Source organism: Pan paniscus, chromosome 13 (genome assembly GCF_029289425.2).
Source record: "Pan paniscus chromosome 13, NHGRI_mPanPan1-v2.0_pri, whole genome shotgun sequence".
NCBI classification, from domain to species: domain Eukaryota; kingdom Metazoa; phylum Chordata; class Mammalia; order Primates; family Hominidae; genus Pan; species Pan paniscus.
The window spans coordinates 118,233,073-118,254,573 of record NC_073262.2 but is presented as its reverse complement, the minus strand read 5'-3'; the positions used below and the strand labels follow the sequence as shown (position 1 = coordinate 118,254,573).

The window sequence follows — 21,501 nt, the reverse complement described above, 5'->3', positions numbered from 1 at the left end:
AAGGGCTCAGAGAGTAAGTAACCTGTTCAGAGTCACAGAGCTATAGCCGGGATTGGAGCCCAGGGCTGTGTGATTGTATAGAGCACATTATGTGGTCCCTACCTACATTATGCTGAGTCCTTTTGCCTGCAATTAGGCTGAACTGCTGTCAAGTCAGCTGGAAATCGTGGTTACAGCTGTAGGCCATAGTCACAGGCAAACAATAAGGAGGCAACATCTTCTGGGAGCTGAATTTGCAAAAACCTATGAAGTTATGGCAACTGCAGCCCTGAAGACAAGGCCCAGGTAGTACCCAGGCAGATTCAGAGAGAGCTGATGGAGAATAGGTATGAGTCTCCTACCTGGCCATTACTGTTTGGGTAGAACTTCCCTTCTCCCTCCTTCTGAAAACAAAAAACAAACAAAAAAAAAACTTGAACTCCACACAGGTTTTTTCTATTGCAGCTGCTGCAAACCAATGGGCTTTGGGGAACTGTGCTTCCCTTCAGAAAGGAAAGAGTATTTAACGATGAAAAGGAAGGTAAGAAAGAGGGATTTATGTGCCAGGAAATTTACATCATCTTTAGATGAAGGAGGGCTTGAAGGAAACATCCCAGCATGTAAAAGAGAAATGAGAAATGAGTACTTTTTAAAAAGTATCTATGTTCAACATTTCACAGGCATTGCTAAATCCCTTATTTTAAAAAATTATTTTTTCCCTCATATTAGCAATGTCACAATAGTCTCTATCACTGGAATGACACTGTATCATGCAAGGGGGTGGCAGAGGAAAGCACAGGCAGTGATGGATATACAGATCAACATAATGTGATGTGGCATCCCTTCTCAACCACAAATACAATTACCTTCAGGGTGGCAGAACAGCCAAACTGCTTCAGTAGATTACTAGGATATTGCCTTGCTGCTCTAAATCCTAAGTCTATTTTCTGGGTTTCTATATATTTGTGGGGAAATGAATTTCCAGTTAAATCTTTGTTATTCTCTCCCTAGAGCCAAAAATTGTGGGTGGGGCAAAGACTTATATTCAAAACAAATTTTATTCCTTGATGCTATCACTATCTTTCTTCCAAGGCCTCTTTGTCCAAGTAAAATTCATTAAACACCATTTAAGTACAATTCATTAACCACCATTTATGGAATACCTCCAATGCATCAGTCACTGTGCTAGACATTAGGGATAGAGACAAACAACACACTCCATGCCCTCCAGGAGCCCGTGTTTAGTAGAGAAGAAGGACAACTGAACAAATAGTCACTACATAAAAGTTCACTGGTCAAGGGTTATACAAAGTATGATGAGCATATCTGGTATGTACGAGTATCTTCCAGGCAGGGAAAATTTCTTATGTTTTCTGTTGCAAAACAAATTTCCTCTGTTAAAAAAAAAATAAGTTGGCATCATTCAAATCGTCAACCCAAATTAACTGGTCTCTAAGTTATTGATGCCCTGTAGCTAGAAAGTCTTTAATTCTGTTACTGAAATCTACTGAAACATAGCCAAGTCTAATATAATACAACCCAAAGGGAAAATATCACATTTATCTAGATATGTAATTGAAAAAAATCTGTATACTTAGAAACTATGATATTTTCACTGCATAACAATTTGGGGAAATCACATCAGGCCACATATTTAGAAGGTATCCCATGGCAACCATGAGAAGTTGCTTTGGTCTCACATAGCTGAACATAAAAATGAATCCTGGCTTATCAGATGTCTGGAAGAAGGGGCAGCAAAAGTTATATCTCCTTTGAATTATTAAATTAAGTTCCTCTCTGGGTCTCCACGAGCTCTGGTGAAGCAAGAAAATGCATGTCCTACTCTTGGTCCCATGGATGTAGCAGACGTTCTTCATGCTTTTTTTTTTTTAAGGAATGTGTCTTACTTATACTTAGGGGCTTGTGGTTCAGCAGAGACCACACTGGACTGGACTGAACAGACAACTGAAGGGCTCTCTCTACCTTTCAGCATCTCTGTCTGCCTTTCTGACTACCTAAAAATTACTGCAACCTCTGATTCTGTTTCTAAGGTGGATTTTCCCTACTCATGCTTCCTAGAGATTTGGTGAGGATTTGTTGAGTCATGGGACATTTCAGCTTGCCAAGGTAAGGCTTCATTGTGGCTTTGTATGGCCCTTCTGGGATCACTGATGTCCCTGGGCCAGGTTCATTTGTATCTGAAGGAGGGAGGAGTTAGTTTGGAGGCACAGTCTAAGAGGAGAGAAGAAGTGGAGGGTGAAGAGGAGGGGACAGCAACTGATCTCTTTATGGCATCTTATACAGAGTTGGCACCTTGGCAATAAGGATATTGGGGACCAAAAGCTGATGCACCACTTTAACGAGATACTTTGTAAATGTAGGGCAGGGTGGAGGTCAGAAACACAGGCAGGACTTCCAAAGGCTGTGGGCACTGTTCCTGTAAGGCTCAAGTGACAAGGTGGGAGACAGGATTGGGTGGAGGCCACAGTTCTTCCATGTTGAAGAACTCTCTAGCATCCTGAAGACTGCCTACCTAGAGACCAACCCAGCGATGCTGGTGCTTTCTTGGTAGACTCCTTGGAGAGGCAGTCATGAGGAGTCTTTGTGGTCAGTGGACAACTGGGGACTGGAACATGGGGAAGTTGGGTGGTTACAACTGTAATTAATAGACCAATCTGTGGCCCACATGAGATCCACCTGAAAGAATTCTTGCCCAGCTCTGTGCCTTCTTCCTAAGATGTGGCACCCAGAATGGCACCAAACATGCCTAGTGAGGTTTGGATCAAGAGTAAGCTGGCTTCTCTGCTATGTTTTCAGTAGCCTTCCTGATAACACCCAGCATTTGTTTAGCTTCTTTAGCTTTAGCACGTGTTTCCACCAGTGTCCCTTAACGGAGAGGATGACTATGTCACTGAAGAAGTGGAGGGGCTGAAAATGGACTCAGCTCTTGGCCCCTGTAGAGACTGCAAGACTCCGTGCACACCGTGACAGTCGGGGCTTCCTCTGAGCACTGCGCCGTTCAGCCCTATTGCGCAACCTGCCACGCCCTGTTACTGTAAATGGAACACCGGCTGTGAGCTGGTCAAGGCCCTGCCATGACAAGGCCACTTGCATAGGACTCCAAATTAAAAAAAAAAAAAAAAAAGGCCTTTCTTATTGACTGAAAAACTGGTTGTGTTTTTCATATTTTTCACTTTCTGGAGCTGAATTATTAATAGGCAAAAATTAGGTGGGGCTTCATTGATATTCTCACCAGCTTTTACAAACCAAGAATCGGAAAGTGTGCCTCGGTGAGTTGCCTTTTGTTAGCAGTGTGGAGATGCAGGCAAAAGTGATCAGCGTGGTTTGTGTTTGCAGCCGCCCCTCCCCTCTCTTCAGAGTCTCTCCTTCCCGACTGCAAGGTGCGTCACACTGACAAGGCGTTTCAGCCATGCAGCTAATTAATATCATGCCGAGGCTCAATGTGACAGGTCCTTCAGACTCATAAATCAGAAACCACTAACAAATGTCGTTCCTTTTCTGATCTCTTTCTCTTGCTTTTTAATATGTTGATTTACTTTCAGTATGCATAACCAAAAAAGAAAGAAACCAATAAAAATACTGATGAAAATGCCGGGTGCCATGGCTTGAATGCGTTTTAGACTTTCCAAGCCAGCAAGACAACAGCCAGGAAAACAGCAAAGAAAAAAAATCACCCTTGCCTTTCAGGGTATGGACATAGGAGGAAAACAAAACATCAGATAGTGGTCTATCCTTTAGAGACTATGAGTCACTCCCCAGGGGCTGTATCAAAACAGACCCAGTTACCTGGAGAATACAAAAAATGGCCTGGCCAAAGTTCAAACACTAGAGTGACCAAACAAAAGGATTCCCAGGGAAGAAGAGGCGCTAATCAAAGCTCTGACTGCACGCAGCCCTGATGAAAAATGACTGTGGAGAATTCCCATTAAGGATATTTGAAACCACAGTTCTTATCTTTCCCTCCTTCCCCTTCTCTCAGCTGGGGACCTGCAGACTATCTATCTTTTCCCTCCAATCTTATCCATGTACCGGAGACAGACTGTGTTCACTTAGGTCAAATGTGGTCAGGGTGGAGGGGTCAGGTTACAGCTCCCAGCTAATGAAAAAACTGTCGCTTCAAAGTTTCCTGGTTTTCCAGTTCTCTCAAGAAGATCCACATCCAGTAAAAATAATTCTTAAATTTACCCTACTGATGGGAGCACCTGGAAAAAAGGATTTTTTTTTAAGCCTGAATATCAAGTTTGAAAAAAGCCAATTATTAGCAGCCTGGAAGAATGCTTTACAAGATCTTGAAGAAAGACAGACTTAAAGAAAATAGTGGAATATTTTTTCATTAATTCATAGCCACAATAGTCCTATTCTTAGAGAGCTTTCTTTTCACAGCCATACTGATTTTTCAAACACTAATTTCCTCTTACTAGTTCTGCTCCTTGTGGAATTTATTAAAGAAAAGAAGAGTAGAGTCTTCTATTTATTGTGTGGTTGCCAGATAAAGTATCTAAACATAAAAATTAAAAAATTGCTTAGATTACATAGACACAGGCACTTAAATTTTAAAAGATAATGTTTAAAAAGATAAATTTATCAGTTATATTCATGGGAATGAACATTAAGCATTCATCAAAAAGATTTTAAGAAATAACTGGGAGTAAGGGGGAATAAGAATATAAAATTAAAAAGTATTTCTCAGAAAAGCATAGCACAGCATGTCTGTAATAGAAGGAAGCAAAATAAAATGTTACACATTTTAAATCAAGAAAGTTATCAAAATGTCTAAATCCCTGCCCTAAATCACTGAAATGATTATGTGCATCCATTCTTTCTCCCTCAATGGAGAACACTTGCAAATACATAGGTCCTTTAAAATGCTTTGGTGAGGATGGATACGGTAACATTGTGTCAGAGGCGTGTGAACCAGAGCACTTCCATCTTGAATAGGGGCTGGGTGAAATATGGCTGAAACCTACTGAGCTGCATTCCCAGAAGGTGAAGGCATTGTAAGCCACAGAATGAGCTAGAAGGTCAGCACAAGATACAAGTCATAAAGACCTTGCTGATAAAACAGCTTGCAGTAAAGAAGCTGGCCAAAACCCACCAAAGCCAAGATGGTGAGGACAGTGACCTCTGGTCATCCTCACTGCTATACTGCCACCAGCGCCATCACAGGTGACAGATGCCCTGCCATTGTCAGGAAGTTACTCTATATGGTCTAAAAAGGGGGGGGCACTAATAATCCACCCCCTGTTTAGCATATCATCACAAAATAACCACAAAAATGGGCAACCAGCAACCCTCAAGGGTTATTCTTTTATTCTTCTACTTTCTTAATAAACTTGCTTTCACTTTACTCTATGGACTTGTCCTGAATTCTTTCTTGCACGAGATCCAAGAACCCTCTCTCGGGGTCTGGATCGGGACCTTCTTCCTGTAACAATTGGGTGGACTAGGTTATGCTGCAATAACAAGCAACCCCAAAGTCATGGTGACTTAAACCACAAAGATTATTTTTTGCTCCTGTTATATGTCAATCAAGATTCAGCAGGGCTGTTTTGTTCATCACGCTCGAAGAATACAGGCTGATGCCAATGCTGGCTCAAGAGAGACCTGGGGAGTCTCTTCCCAGACCTGGGAAGATCATGATCTTCTCAGAAGTGGGAAGGGACACAGACCTGTTCCATTCACACTTCATGAACCAAGTCATGGCCAATCCTAAACATCAGAGTGTGGAAAGTGCAGTCCAACATGAGGAATATCTTATGGAGTGGGCAATATTGATGTCTGTCTGGAATGTTTGCATTGGTTCTTTTTCATCTGTGTTTTGACTTTCTTCTAACAGGTGTTGGCCTGTTTACAGATGCCAATAAAATGCTTCTTTGAATGTAACTTCTTCCTTTTGGAATTCCAGGCATCTTGCTATCTGTAGAAATCTCTTGGACTAATAACAGGGTATTGACAATGGATTTCAACGCATAATGCCTAAAGGCAGGTGCAAATTTGAAATTCCCAAGTCCTTGTTTGTCCTGGAAGTCAAGCCTCTTGCAAAGTTAAACGATTTCAGTTTTTTCTCTTCCTGTTTTTTTCCTGTTTCTTTCCTCTAATCATCTTTATCTCCCAGATCTTGTCCCATGGCCCCTGTTTTACTGACTAAAACAGAACTTGGTCTGAACTTTTAAAACATATTCTCCAAGGCTTCCAGCATACCATTTCTGCCATATTTTCAAGATCAATTGTGGATGACCGTAATAGAGCCAGACTCTGGCACCAATGCGCAGAGGAAAGAGTTTACAAATATTTATAAAGAAAAATGATTGAAACTAATTTTTTTTGTCAAAATGAAATTCAAGATGAAGACTACACCCTTCCTTTTAATCAGAAGGTGCATGAGGTTTAGGAGAATGCAATGAGAAATGAAATTCACAGGACTTGCTGGCTTCTAATCTTCCTTAAAAAATAAGAGAATTAAAAAGGGAAATTTAGGCTTTTTATCAGGCCAATTCAGATATGTTTTTGAGACGATATAATAGTAAATCACAGTATAACATTTACATTAACAAGCTCTTGAAAATAATTGTTATTGTAAAAACGATACATTTATTGTAGATAATTAGGGAAATAATGAAAGGTATAAAGAAAAAAGGAATCAGCCATAATTTTAGCCTCTAGAAATAATAATTGCAAGCATTTTGTGTTGTCCTCCCAGCATTTTCCCTGTGTCTGCAGTTTTTTTATACAATTAAAAAATATACTGCAAAGGGTATAACTATCGGTCCACAAATTCAGACATACTTGAAATATTAATTTCCTTCATTTTTTAAGGCTCAAACTGATTTCTTTCTTTCTTCTTTTTCTTCCCCCCTTTTTAAGAGACAGGGTCTTCCTCTGTCGCCCAGGCTAGAGCACAGTGGCATGATCACAGCTCACTGCAGCCTCAAACTTCTGGGTTTAAACAATCCTCTTGTCCCAGCCTCCTGTGTAGCTAGGACTACAGGTCCATGCTGCCATGCCAGGCCAATTTTTTAATTGTTATTTTTGTAGGGACAGGGTCTCATTATGTTCCTCAGACTGGTCTCAAACTCGTGGTCTCAAGTGATCCTCCCTCCTTGGCCTCCGAAAGTGCTGGGATTACAGGCATGAGCCACCATGCCCCATATAGATTAGTTTCTATTTTAAGACCTCACTTTGCCTGGGAACTGAAATTTAATCTTGGTCAATGTCAGACAACTTCCTTCTTTCTGGAGGTTTGTCTAAATTGACAGGGGCTGGGGTAATGGAGGACCAAGGCACAGGAAGGAGTGTACTCCATCCTTGAACAATCATTTACAAATGTATCTGCAAAGTTTCTTCTTCCTGTTTGCATTTTTTTCTTTAGTTCCTAAGCTTCTGCCTAGGAAACAAGGTCACAGGACCAAGCAAACTATAGCTCTCTTATTGAGGAACTCCCAATTTCTTCTGTCCTAAATCCAGTGGTACCTTTTTTTTTTTCCAAGTACATGAACATACAAGTTATCTACCTATTACCTTTCTGCTCCACATCCACCCTTTCTGTGCGTGCTCTGCGATTCTGGGACTGAGATTCTGGAAACTATTTTCCAGGCTCCTTTGCTGGCTGACTTTCTACTAATTCTGCAGCTGGATGCAGCAGAAGAGGATGGAAGGCAGAAGGAAGGGAAAAGTGGCTTCCTTCCCGATTACTGCCAGTCCTGTCAGTGTTGCCCAAGACTGCCAATTTGTTCCACCAGCAGCAGTTTCTTCGGACTTCTGCCTCAGTGTTTTCCAGCAGTCCCAATGAGAGGTGACAACGCGCTAGCAGCCCTCACTTACTCTTGGCGCCTCCTGGGCCTCGGCGTCCACTCTGGCTGTGCTTGAGGAGCCCTTCAGCCCGCCGCTGCACTGTGGGAGCCCCTCTCTGGGCTGGCTGAGGCCGGAGCCAGCTCCCTCTGCTTGCGGGGAGGTGAGGAGGGAGAGGCGCGGGCAGGAACCGGGACTGCCTGCTGTGCTCGCTGGCCAGCGCAAGTTCGGGTGGGCGTGGGCTTGGCAGGCCCTGCACTCTGAGCAGTCAGCCGTCGCCGCCGGCCCCGGGCAGTGAGGGGCTTAGCACCCAGGCCAGCAGCTGCGGAAGGTGCGGTGGGTCCCCCAGCACTGCCGGCCCGCCCACGCTGCTCTCGAATTCTCTCCAGGCTTCAGCCGCCTCCCCGCGGGGCAGGGCTTGAACTGTCAGGGAATGCAGCCCAGTAGGTCTCAGCCTCATTTTACCCAGCCCCTACTCAAGATGGAGTTGTTCTGATTCAAACGCCTCTGACACTAGCACCTGCTACATGAGGGTCCCTCAGAAGAGAAGAGCCATCAACGGCTGGGGAGGCAGCAGGAGCACTACCTCCACGAGGTCCTCTGCTGGAGCTTCTAGGGTCTGCTAAGCCCCACTTTCTCCCCATTGCTATCCCTCCCCATGAGCCAAACAGTTGGAAGCTGCCTGTTATTTCCTCCAGATTATTCCCTCAAAGCCTACTTTTGCTCTTTTTAGCCCTCCAACACCTAGAGAGCCAATTTCCAAAATTAAACCCACTCTATTGAAATACCTAGTGAGATTTAGAATTTCCTCAAGAGATCTGACTGACACTTGGAGGCGGGATTCTTGATGTTTTTCCTCAGAGGAAATCCCTCAATCAGTGATGTTTGCATCCCAGGCATCTGGCCTGAGCTCTTGAAAGGATTCACGCAGGTGAAAACACAAAAGCTAGTGACTCCTCTGCGATCTATTTCCTGCCCAGTCTCATAATGCTCTTCTCCTGCCATTATAAACACAGAACTGGGCTACATGCTTGAATGGAGGAGGGGAGGCGGTGATAGAAAAAGGGGAAAATCATTACTATCGCAAAAGTGCAATATAATTACCGTACTTTATATAAATATTGCATTTAAAATGTTTTCACAAGCATCCTTATATTCCCTTTCTCTGCTAAGCCCTGCCCAAATTGCAGATTGGTGGACAACATAAATATTGTTGTCGTTGTAAGTCGGTAAGTTTTGGAGTAACTTTTTTTTTTTCTTTTTTGAGATAGGATCTTGCTCTGTGTCTCAGTCTGGAGTGCAGGCGTGTGAGTACAGCTCACTGCAGTCTCAACCTCCTGGGCTCAAGCGATTCTCCCTTTTTGGCCTCCCGAACAGTTGGGACCACAGGCATGTGCCAACACATCTGGCTAATTTTTTAATTTTTTGTAGAGATGGGGTCTTGCCACATCACCCAGGCTGGTGGTGAGCTCCTGGGCTCAAGCAATTCTCTCACCTTGGCCTTTCAAAGTGCTGGGACTATAGGTATCAGCCACCACACCCAGCCTGGAGTACTTTTTTACACACCTACATTGTCTAGTACTGACCCTGTCGTGTGTGTGTGTGTGTGTGTGGTATGTTTATAAAAACAGATAACTTGCATTATTCTGACATGTCTTGGTTTTTCAAAGGTTAGAAGAATCTTGGTCATCCAGAAAGCTTGCTATAGCTGCCCAGCATTTGCCTCCTCCACAAAGAAGGACCAAAAGAACAAGTAGACAATCACATGCCAAATAAAATGTCTAAAGGAGAGCACTGAAGCTCAGCAAAAACGTTACAAAGACCCTCTGAGGTGCAGAAACTCGGGATGGCAGCACAAAAGAGGCAAGCAAAGCAGCCAGTCAGGATCAGCTCACAGTCAAGGGCGCCCCGCCTTGAGTAGGAAACGTAAGCAGGAGATGCCCTGCAGGCAACATTCCCACCACAAATGCCTGCAAGCCTAGCTGTAGGAGAGCCTCGCAGTGTTGAGCCCAGTGCGGGAGCTGCCTGGAGTCTCTGTGACTACATTACTCCAGAGAGGCCACTGGGTCCCTCCTTAGTCCCTGGGACCCAAGCTGCTGCAGCACAGTATCATTTTGAGGACAGAGCCACTGCCAGAATGCTTCCTGTCCTGGGGCCTGGTAACCCCTGCATGTCCTCATCACTGGAGCCCCAATATCATTCCACAGTTGTATGAGGAGTAAAAATAACTATAAATAAAGATAACTCAAGAATTCTATAAGCAAGCATACACATGAAATTCATTTTATAAGAGGAAAGCTAACTCCATCTCTCTTGAAATATGGAATAGGTTCTTGAAGCAATTCTAAATGCTGACCTGCTGGAATGATGGCTTCATTGCACAAGAATTCTGCTTAGTTCATTGAAGTCTCCTTGAAGAAGTCAGTCTGAGAATGGGGGAATTCCATTGTTGGTCAGAAGAATTCTTTGGTCACTATTGGAAGTGGGTTCAGTTTAGGGTGACTATTGATCAACAGGATTCATGGGTTTGCTAAAACTCATTTCAGGCAAGCTTTGGAAGTGCAGTTCGCTTGGTGCTTATGGGGTTAAAAACAGGAGGAAGAGAATTTCACATTATTGGAGGGCCTGAAAGGAAACTGATTCCCGCAAGATGCTCAGACAAGATCAAACCCAGCCCCTTTTCTGGTTTGGAATTTCTCTGGGCTATAAAGGTAGAAGAAAAGGCCCTGCATGGGCCCACTCTAAGTGCTTGGAGGTTTTAGATAATTTTATTAAATTGTAGCAATCTTAAACAGAACTACAAGGTTGCTTTTAAAACCAGATCTCAGATTTCTTTGAGCTAACAAATGGTAAAATGTATCTTTAGTATTAGAGTGAGATAAAGGTAGTTATAACTTTTTTTTTTTACTTATTTTATGTTAACGTATGCAACAAAGGGTACAAATTGTAGGTACGCAGCTCATTGAATTTTTATGTCTGCACATGCCTATGAAACCAACACCCAGAGTAAGATGCGGATAATTTTCTGCTCCCCTGAAAATTCCCTTGTGCCTTTTCCTCATCAGTACCTCCAAAGGTAACCACTATTTTGATTTCCATTACCATAGATGAGTTATACTTGTTTTTGAAAAGATTATTTGAAATGTGTAATATAAATAATAGCAGTTGCTTATCTTACAGAAATATCACTGAGAATTCATTTCTTCTCTCCTTCATTTATTCATTTGTTCAAAACACTGTCTAGTACCAACATTGTCCACTGGGCATTGAGAATACAATATTGAAGAAGAGTCACTGCCTGCCCTCTGGAAAAATCAGAGTATTTGAAAGAATACACACAAGTAAACAGGCAGCTATGGCAAAGTGGGTAAAAGCTGCAAAACAGGGAAGTTTCGCCAAGTGTCAGATGCCAAGAAGTGTCAGATGCCAAGAAGAAAGGGTGCACGACATAGACTTGGGGGGGGTCAGTAGTGGTTTCTGGAACGAGTGACATTTAGACTGAAACTGGAAGGATATGAGTAAGGGCTAATCGGACCAAGATGAAGAGATACAGAAGCAGAAGGAACAGTAGGAACAAATGCGCAGAGGCAAAAGAAAGCTTTGAATATTTGAGGAACTGAAAAGCAAAACAACAAAAAATAGCCATCCCTTGACTAGACAAGTGACCTGGGGTCAGATCCTGAAGGGCTTTGCAGATCACTTTTCCGCTTGTAGACTTTGTACTTGACTTTAAGGGCCATGGAGAGCCACTGAAGCATTTTCAGCAAGGGACTGTCATCAGCAGATTGGTATTTGTTTTGAAGTAGCACATGTAAGAGAAAATAACAATATGGACAAATAAAGAGTTTGAAAAACAACTTTGCTTTGATACTTTAGGATGAAATATCTGAGATAGCAGCGCTCCCCCCCATCAGCCATTTTTAATGACACTACTATTTGAGCACAAGTTGCAAGAAAATTTGCAACAAATAGGCTTTTTCTGTAGAACATAAAGCAGGGATGTTTGAACGATGCGTTATTTGAATTCCATCTTAGTAGGAAGCCATCCATAATAGGAGGAAGTTGAGGAATAGGCCTAATGGCACTGTTCACAGTGGCACAGGTGGGGTTTGCATCTGCCTTCAATGTTCCTATGATACGAATCCTCCACTGCAGAAAATTCCTCGTGGAATTTTCTATTTTATGTGTTAAACTTTATCGAAATCTTTTCCTGATGTTTATATTTCTGTGATAATCATTATTAAACTGAAAAATGCGGAAGAAAAGTCTCAAAACCATCTTCACTGACCTCTCTAATTTCCACGTCCCCTTCTTTGAAACCTGTACTTTAATTAATGGTCTGGATAATTCTTTCAAACATCTGCCCTGTTTGCCTACTGCTTGAGTTACCCAAATGGATGTCTAAGCTGATGCGATTTAACTAGTCACTGAATTCCCACTCTACCATGTCATGTAGACACAGTTTAAGTAAAGTGCATGCTTTGCCTTCTTCACTGTGATAAATTGAAATGCAATGTTTTCATCAATATAGCGTTTATTTCCCTCTTTCTTACTTGAATGGAATCCATTTTTAAGCTTTTTGATTTTTTTTGTCATAAAAAAAGCACATAACATTCTTCATAATAGTATTGTTATTCAACTTTTTGTCATGGTTGAAATATTAATGCAATACTGAAGTGTCTATAAACCAGATTTATTACCGCACTGACAAAAAGTACAACTAACAGTTGGCAGGTGGATAACATCAGAAAAATCCATGCTATGAAAAGGAATTTTAGTATGAACTCATCAAAGTAACTAGTAATTTTTAACAGACTCTAGTGACATATATGCCTCTCTCTCTAACTCAATTATAAACCCTTTGAGGGCAAGTGTTATGAGTGAGTTGTGTTCCTCCAAAATTCATATGTTGAAGTCCTAACCTCTAGTACCTCAGAATATGACCTTATTTGGAAATGGGGTCATTGCAGGCCGGGTGTCATGGCTCACACCTGCAACCCCAGAGCACTTTGGGAGGCTGAGATGGGTAAATCACTTGAGGTCAGGAGTTTGAGACTAGCCTGGCCAACATGGCGAAACCCCGTCTCTACTAAAAATACAAAAAAAATTAGCCAGGTGTGGTGGCGTGCAACTGTAATCACAGCTACTCAGAAGGCTGAGGCAGGAGAATCGCTTAAACCCAGAAAGTGGAGGTTGCAGTGAGCTGAGATCGTGCCTTTGCACTCCAGCCTAGGTGACAGAGTGAGACTCCATCTCAAAAAAAAAAAAAAAAAAAAAAAAGTGGAAATAGGCTCATTGCAGATATAATTAGTTGAGTTAAGATGAGGACGTACTGGAATAGAGTGGGTCCTAAATCTAATATGATAGGTGTCCTTAAAAAAATAAAGGAGGGGAGTTTGAACATATGCAGGCACACAGGGAGAATGCTGCATGAAGCTTGGTGTTATGCTGCCACAAGCCAAGGGACTACCAGAAGCTAGGAGAGCGGTTTGGAACAGATTCTTCCCTAGTGCCTTCGGAGGCAGCATGGCCATGCCAACACCTGGATTTTGGACTTCTGATCCTCAGAACTGTTACACAATATATTTCTGCTGTTCTAAGCCACCCAGTTTGTGGTAGTTTGTTATGGGAGCCCTAGAAAATGAATACAGCAAAGATTACACTCACTCATTTTGTGTGCCCTACAGAGGCTCATGAATGTTGGCTGAATTCAAGTTGCAACTATAGACCCCAGCTACTTGGGAATGTGCTAGGATTGATTTCCAACGGCTTACACCTAGAGCAGACAGGCACCTGATCACAGTGTCCATCCACTCCCTACCCCACCTCCACTCTGAAAGAGGATGACAAAGAAGCTTCTTGATGCACTAGAGGGATCCTCACCCAGATGAGGCTGAAGCATCCACAGCATGCTTCACAAGGATACAGCGGCATGCTTCACAAGGATACTCAGGCCTAGAAATCTCACCCCACTCAAATCTGCTCCTGTTCTCCGGTTCTTGTAGACATGTGTGAGGGTCAGACAACTTCTTTACCAGCATTCAAGGAATGTCTCCTAAGTCTATCTTTCACTTAATCATACTGTAGTCCATCGTGACTCATGAGCATAAGTTAAAACTTGTCGTAAGTGAACCTCCACTTTGATTGAAGGAGGAGTAGACTAGCAGTGAATGGCCTGGGAATATACTAGAGACAACTACATAGCACTAGTTTTCACCTTTTGTTTTTGTTTCCACTGAATATGACACAGGCGTTGCTTAGATTAGCTTTGACTCAGCTGTGCACCCCAAAGAATGTCATTGTCTTATCTATTCCCATACCGAAGTTGCCACTCAGTTTTAAAGTTGGTAGTTTGTTCAAATATATATATATATTTGATTCAAATCAAATATATATATATATATCTTTGATTCAAATATATATTTGAATCAATTCAAATATATATTTGAATCAAATATATATATTCAAATATATATACTATATATTTGATTCAAATATATATATTTACTATATATTTGATTCAAATATACATATTTACTATATATTTGAATCAAATATACATATTTACTATATATTTGAATCAAATATACATATTTACTATATATTTGATTCAAATATACATATTTACTATATATTTGATTCAAATATACATATTTACTATATATTTGATTCAAATATATATATTTACTATATATTTGATTCAAATATATATATTTACTATATATTTGAATCAAATATATATATTTACTATATATTTGATTCAAATATATATATTTACTATATATTTGAATCAAATATATATATTTACTATATATTTGATTCAAATATATATATTTAATATATATTTGATTCAAATATATATATTTAATATATATTTGAATCAAATATATATATTTAATATATATTTGAATCAAATATATATATTTTATATGTATTTGAATCAAATATATATATTTTATATATTTGATTCAAATATATGTATTTTATATATTTGAATCAAATATATATATCTTTGATTCAAATATATATTTGAATCAATTCAATTGATTCAAATTGAATATATATATATTCAAATATATATATATTTGAATCAAATATATATATTTGATTCAAATATATATTTGAATTGATTCAAATATATATTTGAATCAAAGATATATATATTTGATTCAAATATATAAAATACATATATTTGAATCAAATATATAAAATATATATATTTGATTCAAATATATATCAAATATATACTAAATATATATTTGAATCAAATATATATTAAATATATATATTTGAATCAAATATATAGTATATATATTTGATTCAAATATATAGTAAATATATATATTTGAATCAAATATATATATAGTAAATATATATATTTGAATCAAATATATTTAATATATATTAAATATATATATTTGATTCAAATATATATTAAATATATATATTTGAATCAAATATATATTAAATATATATATTTGATTCAAATATATATTAAATATATATATTTGAATCAAATATATATATTTAATATATATTTGAATCAAATATATATATTTAATATATATTTGAATCAAATATATATATTTAATATATATTAAATATATTTGATTCAAATATATATTAAATATATATATTTGATTCAAATATATATTAAATATATATATTTGATTCAAATATATATTAAATATATATATTTGATTCAAATATATATTAAATATATATATTTGATTCAAATATATATTAAATATATATATTTGATTCAAATATATATTAAATATATATATTTGATTCAAATATATATTAAATATATATATATTTGATTCAAATATATATTAAATATATATATTTGATTCAAATATATATTAAATATATATATTTGATTCAAATATATATTAAATATATATATTTGATTCAAATATATATTAAATATATATATTTGATTCAAATATATATTAAATATATATATATTTGAACATATATACATGCATATGTGTGCATATATTCATATGTTGAACATATGTTTACATATGTGCATATACTTTGAGCATGTGACATAAAGTGTGTGAAGTACACAAATCTTAAGTCTGCAACTCAAAGACTTTTTATGTATAGATACAGTTGTGTCATGACCCAGATCATCAAGATCTAGAACATATCCAGCACTCCAGAAGATTTCCCTGTGTTCCTCCCCAGGCCTTTGCATGTATAATATTTAATAAACCTCAAATTCCTTTCTCCTAACCCTGCTGACAAAAAAAAAATGTTTTCTGCACTAAAACTCTGTGGCAGTTCACAAGGAATGTAAAATCTGGCTCAAAGCTTACTCTGCTGCCTTTGTATTGTCTGCAAAGAGCAGAGTTTGCAAACTGGCTGCCTGTGGGTGAAATCTGCTCCACATATGGTTTGTTTGGACTGAAATATGTCTTCAAAAAATGAGCCAAAATTTTAGGTTTAAGGCATTTTACATGATAACCCAAATTCAGAGGGAGGAGTGATCCTTCTCTTTAAAAATTAGAAAATGTCTTACATCCTCTGTCTCGGAAAAAAATCACCTGGAGCTGAGCAGTAATTGCCTGCTTGAAATGGGTAGAGTCAAGGAGCTCTACCTCTCTCCATCATGTATGCAATGTCTGCATGAGCATGCCTGCCTGCTGCCCTCATGCGTGTATATTACCTGCTTGGTCCTTGGGCCAGCCACAGCTAGACAAGATGGGAAATGTAAAGCAGACTTTTAAAGGAGACTGTTTATTCCCTGCAAAGGGAAAAGTACTCCCAACATATTTTTAAGGGAAAGTAGAAAATAGAATTGGATTTTAAATTAATACACCATTTTGTATAACTTTGTAGTAATTTGCTTTCTGAACTTACCTATTGTATTAGGGTTCTCTTAGAGGGACAGAACAAATAGGATATATATATATGTGTGTGTGTGTGTGTGTGTGTGTTATATAACTCCCATATATAACATATATATAAACTCCCATATGTGTTATATATATGTGTTATATATATAACACATATATATACATATGGGTATGTGTATATATACACATATACATACACACACACACACACATATATATATATATATATATATATAAACCCTTGGAGGGCAAGTGTTATGGGTGAGTTGTGTTCCTCCAAAATTCATATGTTGAAGTCCTAACCTCTAGTACCTCAGAATATGACTGAAACTGGTTATATGTATATATATATACACACACACACACACACACACATATATGTGGGAGTTTATTAAGTATTAACTTACACAATCACAAGGTCCCACAACAGGCTGTCTGCAAGCTGAGGAGCAAGGAGAGCCAGTCCGAGTCCCAAAACTGAAGAACCTGGAGTCCGTTGTTTGAGGGCAGGAAGCATCCAGCATGGGAGAAAGATGTAGGTGGGGAGGCTAAGCCCGTCTTTCTTTTCATGTTTTTCTGCCTGCTTTATATTTGCTGGCAGCTGATTAGATTGTGCCCACTAGATTAAGGGTGGGTCTGCCTTCCCCAGCTCACTGACTCAAATGTTCATCTCTTTTGGCAACATCCTCACAGACACAACCAGGATCAATATTTTCTATCCCTCAATCCACTCAAGTTGACACTAAATATTAACCATCACACCTATTACTTATTATATACCATTTTAAGTAGCTTTACATGGACACTTTTGCATGCATGCATGCACATGCACACACACACACACACACACACACACATCCACCCCAATATTAATATCTAACATCTGGACGCTGGCTAATGTTTAATTTTTAATGTAACCATTATGCTGGAAGGCATTCGTTTGTGGTGTAATCACAGCTTCAATTCTGGTGTTATATCTTTTCTACTTAACTAGTTTCATTAGATTTCGAACTGAAGAGTAAATTAACTCATCTTTTATGACCCTTTATATTGCAAGGTGAACTTGAATCATCTTATTAGATCCATGTTAGACATATGCTTGGTGTTGAACATTATCTCTACATATATATGAAAATCTTTATGATGGCATTTGAAAGTAGGACATAACCATTGTCTCTCATAAAAACCTAGGCACTTCTAAGTTTCATTATAAAAGTTCCTCATTAAAAAACAGTATAAAAGAGAATTGCCATTTTAAAGGAAAACTACATGAAATGTAGGTTTTGAATGAAGAGTTCCTTGGCTTTGCTTTTCTTCTGAGCAACGCTTCTCCTTTTATGTTTTGCATAAGCTCATAACAATTTTTCTTACAATCTTCTAGACTGTAATATCACTACTTTGCATTTTTCCTACAAGGTAAGCACCCATACCGTCAATATATTTTAACATCAAGGGCTTGGGAGCAGTTTCTTTCTGATACGTCAAATTATTTGTAACCCACTTCATAGTGATCAGAGATGGTTAACTGGTAAAACTGATTAATAGAGATAAAAAGCATAGCAGTAAAAAAAAATAACATGGAGGAAATAAAAATGGATTATTCATTTAGGATTTATTTAACTGTATTTGGAATTGTCATTTTACACACACATATAAACACATGTGCACACCCACAGTGGTTTTAAAATCTATATGAAAGGTCTTATGTCATTTTACTATATCCTGAAAAATACTTGCTAACTCAGTTTATAAGTACAAACATTGTTATTCAAACTCGAGTTATTACATGTTAAAATGACTATTTACTTAGAGTCTTGCTCTGTCACCCAGGCTGGAGAGCAGTGGCATGATCTTGGCTCACTCTAATGTCCACCTCCCAGGTTCAAGCTACTCTATTGCCTCAGCCTCCCATGTAGCTGGGATTATAGGAATGCAGCACCATGCCCAGCTAATTTTTATATTTTTAGTAGAGACAGGGTTTCACCATGTTGGCCAGGCTGGTCATGAACTGCTGACCTCAAGTAATCTGCCTGCCTCAGCCTTCCAAAGTGCTGGGATTATAGGTGTGAGCTACCATGCCTGGCCAAATGACATTTTTTTGAAAATAAAATTTTTAATAGCAGTATTAAATGTGATTTTGATCCTATTAGTTAGGTTTAGGGGAGGGAAGGTCCAGGTTTAGAGGAAGAGAAGGCAATTAGTGAGATGCATGCAAGGCCTTTAAGTCACAGACTCTAGAAGTAGATTTATTTATCATGGCACAGCCAAGCCAACGGGTACATGCCCTTGAAATTATGTCAGAAGTCTTGAACACATCAATCTGACCTCAATTTTTCTTTCCACACTAGTATGAATTTCACAGTAAGAATATCCTTCAACCCCTCTAGCTTCCTTCCCTATTCTCCACTCCTCTTTACAGCAACCGCCTCCAATAGGTTGTCGACACCAGCTGTTGCAACTTCTCTTTTCCTCTTCAACCCACTTCTGTTGGGCCTTCATCCTGGCCCACTCAATGAAACAGTTCTCAAATTCTCTGATGCAAAAGCCAATGATGAGGTCTTGCTGCCATTCCCTTCTGGAATTACTTTTCTTGACTTCCATCCACCACACTCTTCTAGTGTTCCTCCTATGGCAACCGCCTCTCCTTCTTAGTCTCCTTTGATGAATTCTCCTCCTGTTCTGAACCTCCCAACAGAGCAAGGCTTAGTCTTCAGACTTTGATACCCTGCCCCATGTCCCCAGGTCCACTTCTCTGCTTCTCTGCCTAAAAGCTTCCTCCAGCTCCTTTGGAGCCTCAAAGTAGCAGCTACTTAAGACCCTCAGGAGCATCCTTCAACTGGTGAATTTAGGAATTGGTGGATAAACACTGAAAGTTCTTATCTCTTGGCAGGACAATTCTCCAGGGTGCTCTACACAGTTCCTCAGAGGGTACCCAGTGGAACTGAACTCCAGTTTCTCTAAGTAGTAACCAGTTTATCAATGCCTCTGTATTCCTTTTATTGGTTTGCTTCCTTTCCTTGTTTCACTTCCCCTCTTCCTCACCTGTGTTTCCCGCCACTCAGTTAAATTAAAGTCATTCAACACCTTATATTAGGATTGTTTTCAGGAGAACTCAGAACTGAGATAGAACTTTTAGTGATGCTGACTCCTTTGGTGATTGGAAGTTTCTAGTCCTGATTCTTTAAATTTTGGCATACTTTGATAACTCCCAAATGTATGCATGAGCCAGGTCCTCTCTCATGAATCTGAGACTAGCATTTCTGACCTCCAGCCAGACATCTTTACTTGGATATCTGATAGGCAGCTCAATCTTAAACTCTTTTCTTCCTCTAAATATGCCTCTCCTTTATCTTCCTAGTCCTGGTAAATAGTGTCCCATCTTTCAAGTGGCTCAGGTCAAACTTGGGAGCCATCCTTAACTTCTATGCCTTTCTGATATCACACATCTGATCGCTCGAAGCATTTCTACTTTCTCAATATATCAGGAAACTGACCGGGTTTAAAAAAAATCTCTTTCGCCACTATTGTCCTGGCCCCACGACCGTCATTTCTGACCTGTGTTATTCATTACAGTAGCCTCCTAACGGCTCTACTGGCTTCCATACTACATAGTCCCCTACAGTTTGCTCAGGACATAGCAGCTAGGATGATCCTGTTGAAACCATGTCATACTGTGTGACTCTTCAGCTAAAAACCCTGCAGAAGCTGCCCATTCCACACCTGGAATAGTAGCTAAAAACCTTATGATGGCCTAGAAGACCGTCCATGACCTGGGCTCCTCATGCCTCTGACTTCACCACCTACCACTTTCCCTCCTGATGTTTCAACCACACTGACCCCTTGTTTTTCCTTGAACTCAACAAGCACACTCACATTTCACATCCAGTGAGGGTATTATTTCACAAAACCTTCGTTTCAGCCAAGATGTGTGTGCCTGGATGTGTTGGGGTCTACATTACATGTATTTCTTACTTTGGGTCATGCTTTTAAAAACATTTGAAAAATAGTAGCTTAAACATTCATCTGAATCATGTTGCCCTCGCTGATGAAGGATTGAAAGCTCCATTCATTTATGCATTCCATATTCTCTGCAGTAATCTTTCTAGTATGTGTAATACTGTTGCACACCAAAAACCAAAACAACAAAACATAATGTAAGTTTTTCAACTCCTAAGACATAAGATTGTAGTTAATTAGGCTGTTTAGATTATGGGGCACAGCCAACTTCCCTTGGAGGTCTTTATTTATTGGGTAAAGGGACTTTACAGAGGATTTTCTCAAAATTGTATAAAAATTTAAGTTAGCATCTTTTATCACTGAGAAAGTAGGTATGTACTGATATTGGCACATGGCCATTTAGAGTACCAGTAGCACAGATTAGTTGAAGACATTTAAGAGAAAATGACTTTCCTAATTAGAGAAAACATAAAAACTCAAGTAGTACTTAAAACTTTCCACTTTGATCATCATCCTGAAATAAGGAATTTTATTTTCTCTATGCACTTTTATTTAATCCACTCTCAGAATTTACTTGTGATTTTTGTAATGGTATCCTTACAAATTGCACAATAGGAAAGTGATCAGAAAAATCCCATCCAGAAAATGGAAAGAAACTAATGATTTGAACAGTGTTAGAAGGGAGGCTGAGCCTAGATGTTGGATGTGGGTTGAGTATAACAGGAAAAAAAAAAAAAAGCTGCAGGAAATCAGAATGAGAGCAGACATCAGAAGTTGAAGTAGGAAGAAAGTGATTAAACATTCTGCAGGATAATTTTGGTACCATCTTGGAGTTCGGTTGATATAAATAAATATGAGAGCCTTCAGTAATTATTATTATCATCATTAC

The 21,501-nt window shown here is 38.9% G+C and overlaps 1 long non-coding RNA gene across 1 annotated transcript; it reads left to right on the top strand.

Moving 5' to 3' along the window:
- The first annotated feature begins 7,391 nt into the window (after window positions 1-7,391).
- LOC134728757 (uncharacterized) lies at window positions 7,392-11,642 on the top strand. The gene is made up of 2 exons (XR_010109538.1): window positions 7,392-7,951; window positions 9,459-11,642. It is a non-coding gene; the product is annotated as an uncharacterized LOC134728757 (long non-coding RNA).
- Window positions 11,643-21,501: the final 9,859 nt, after the last annotated feature.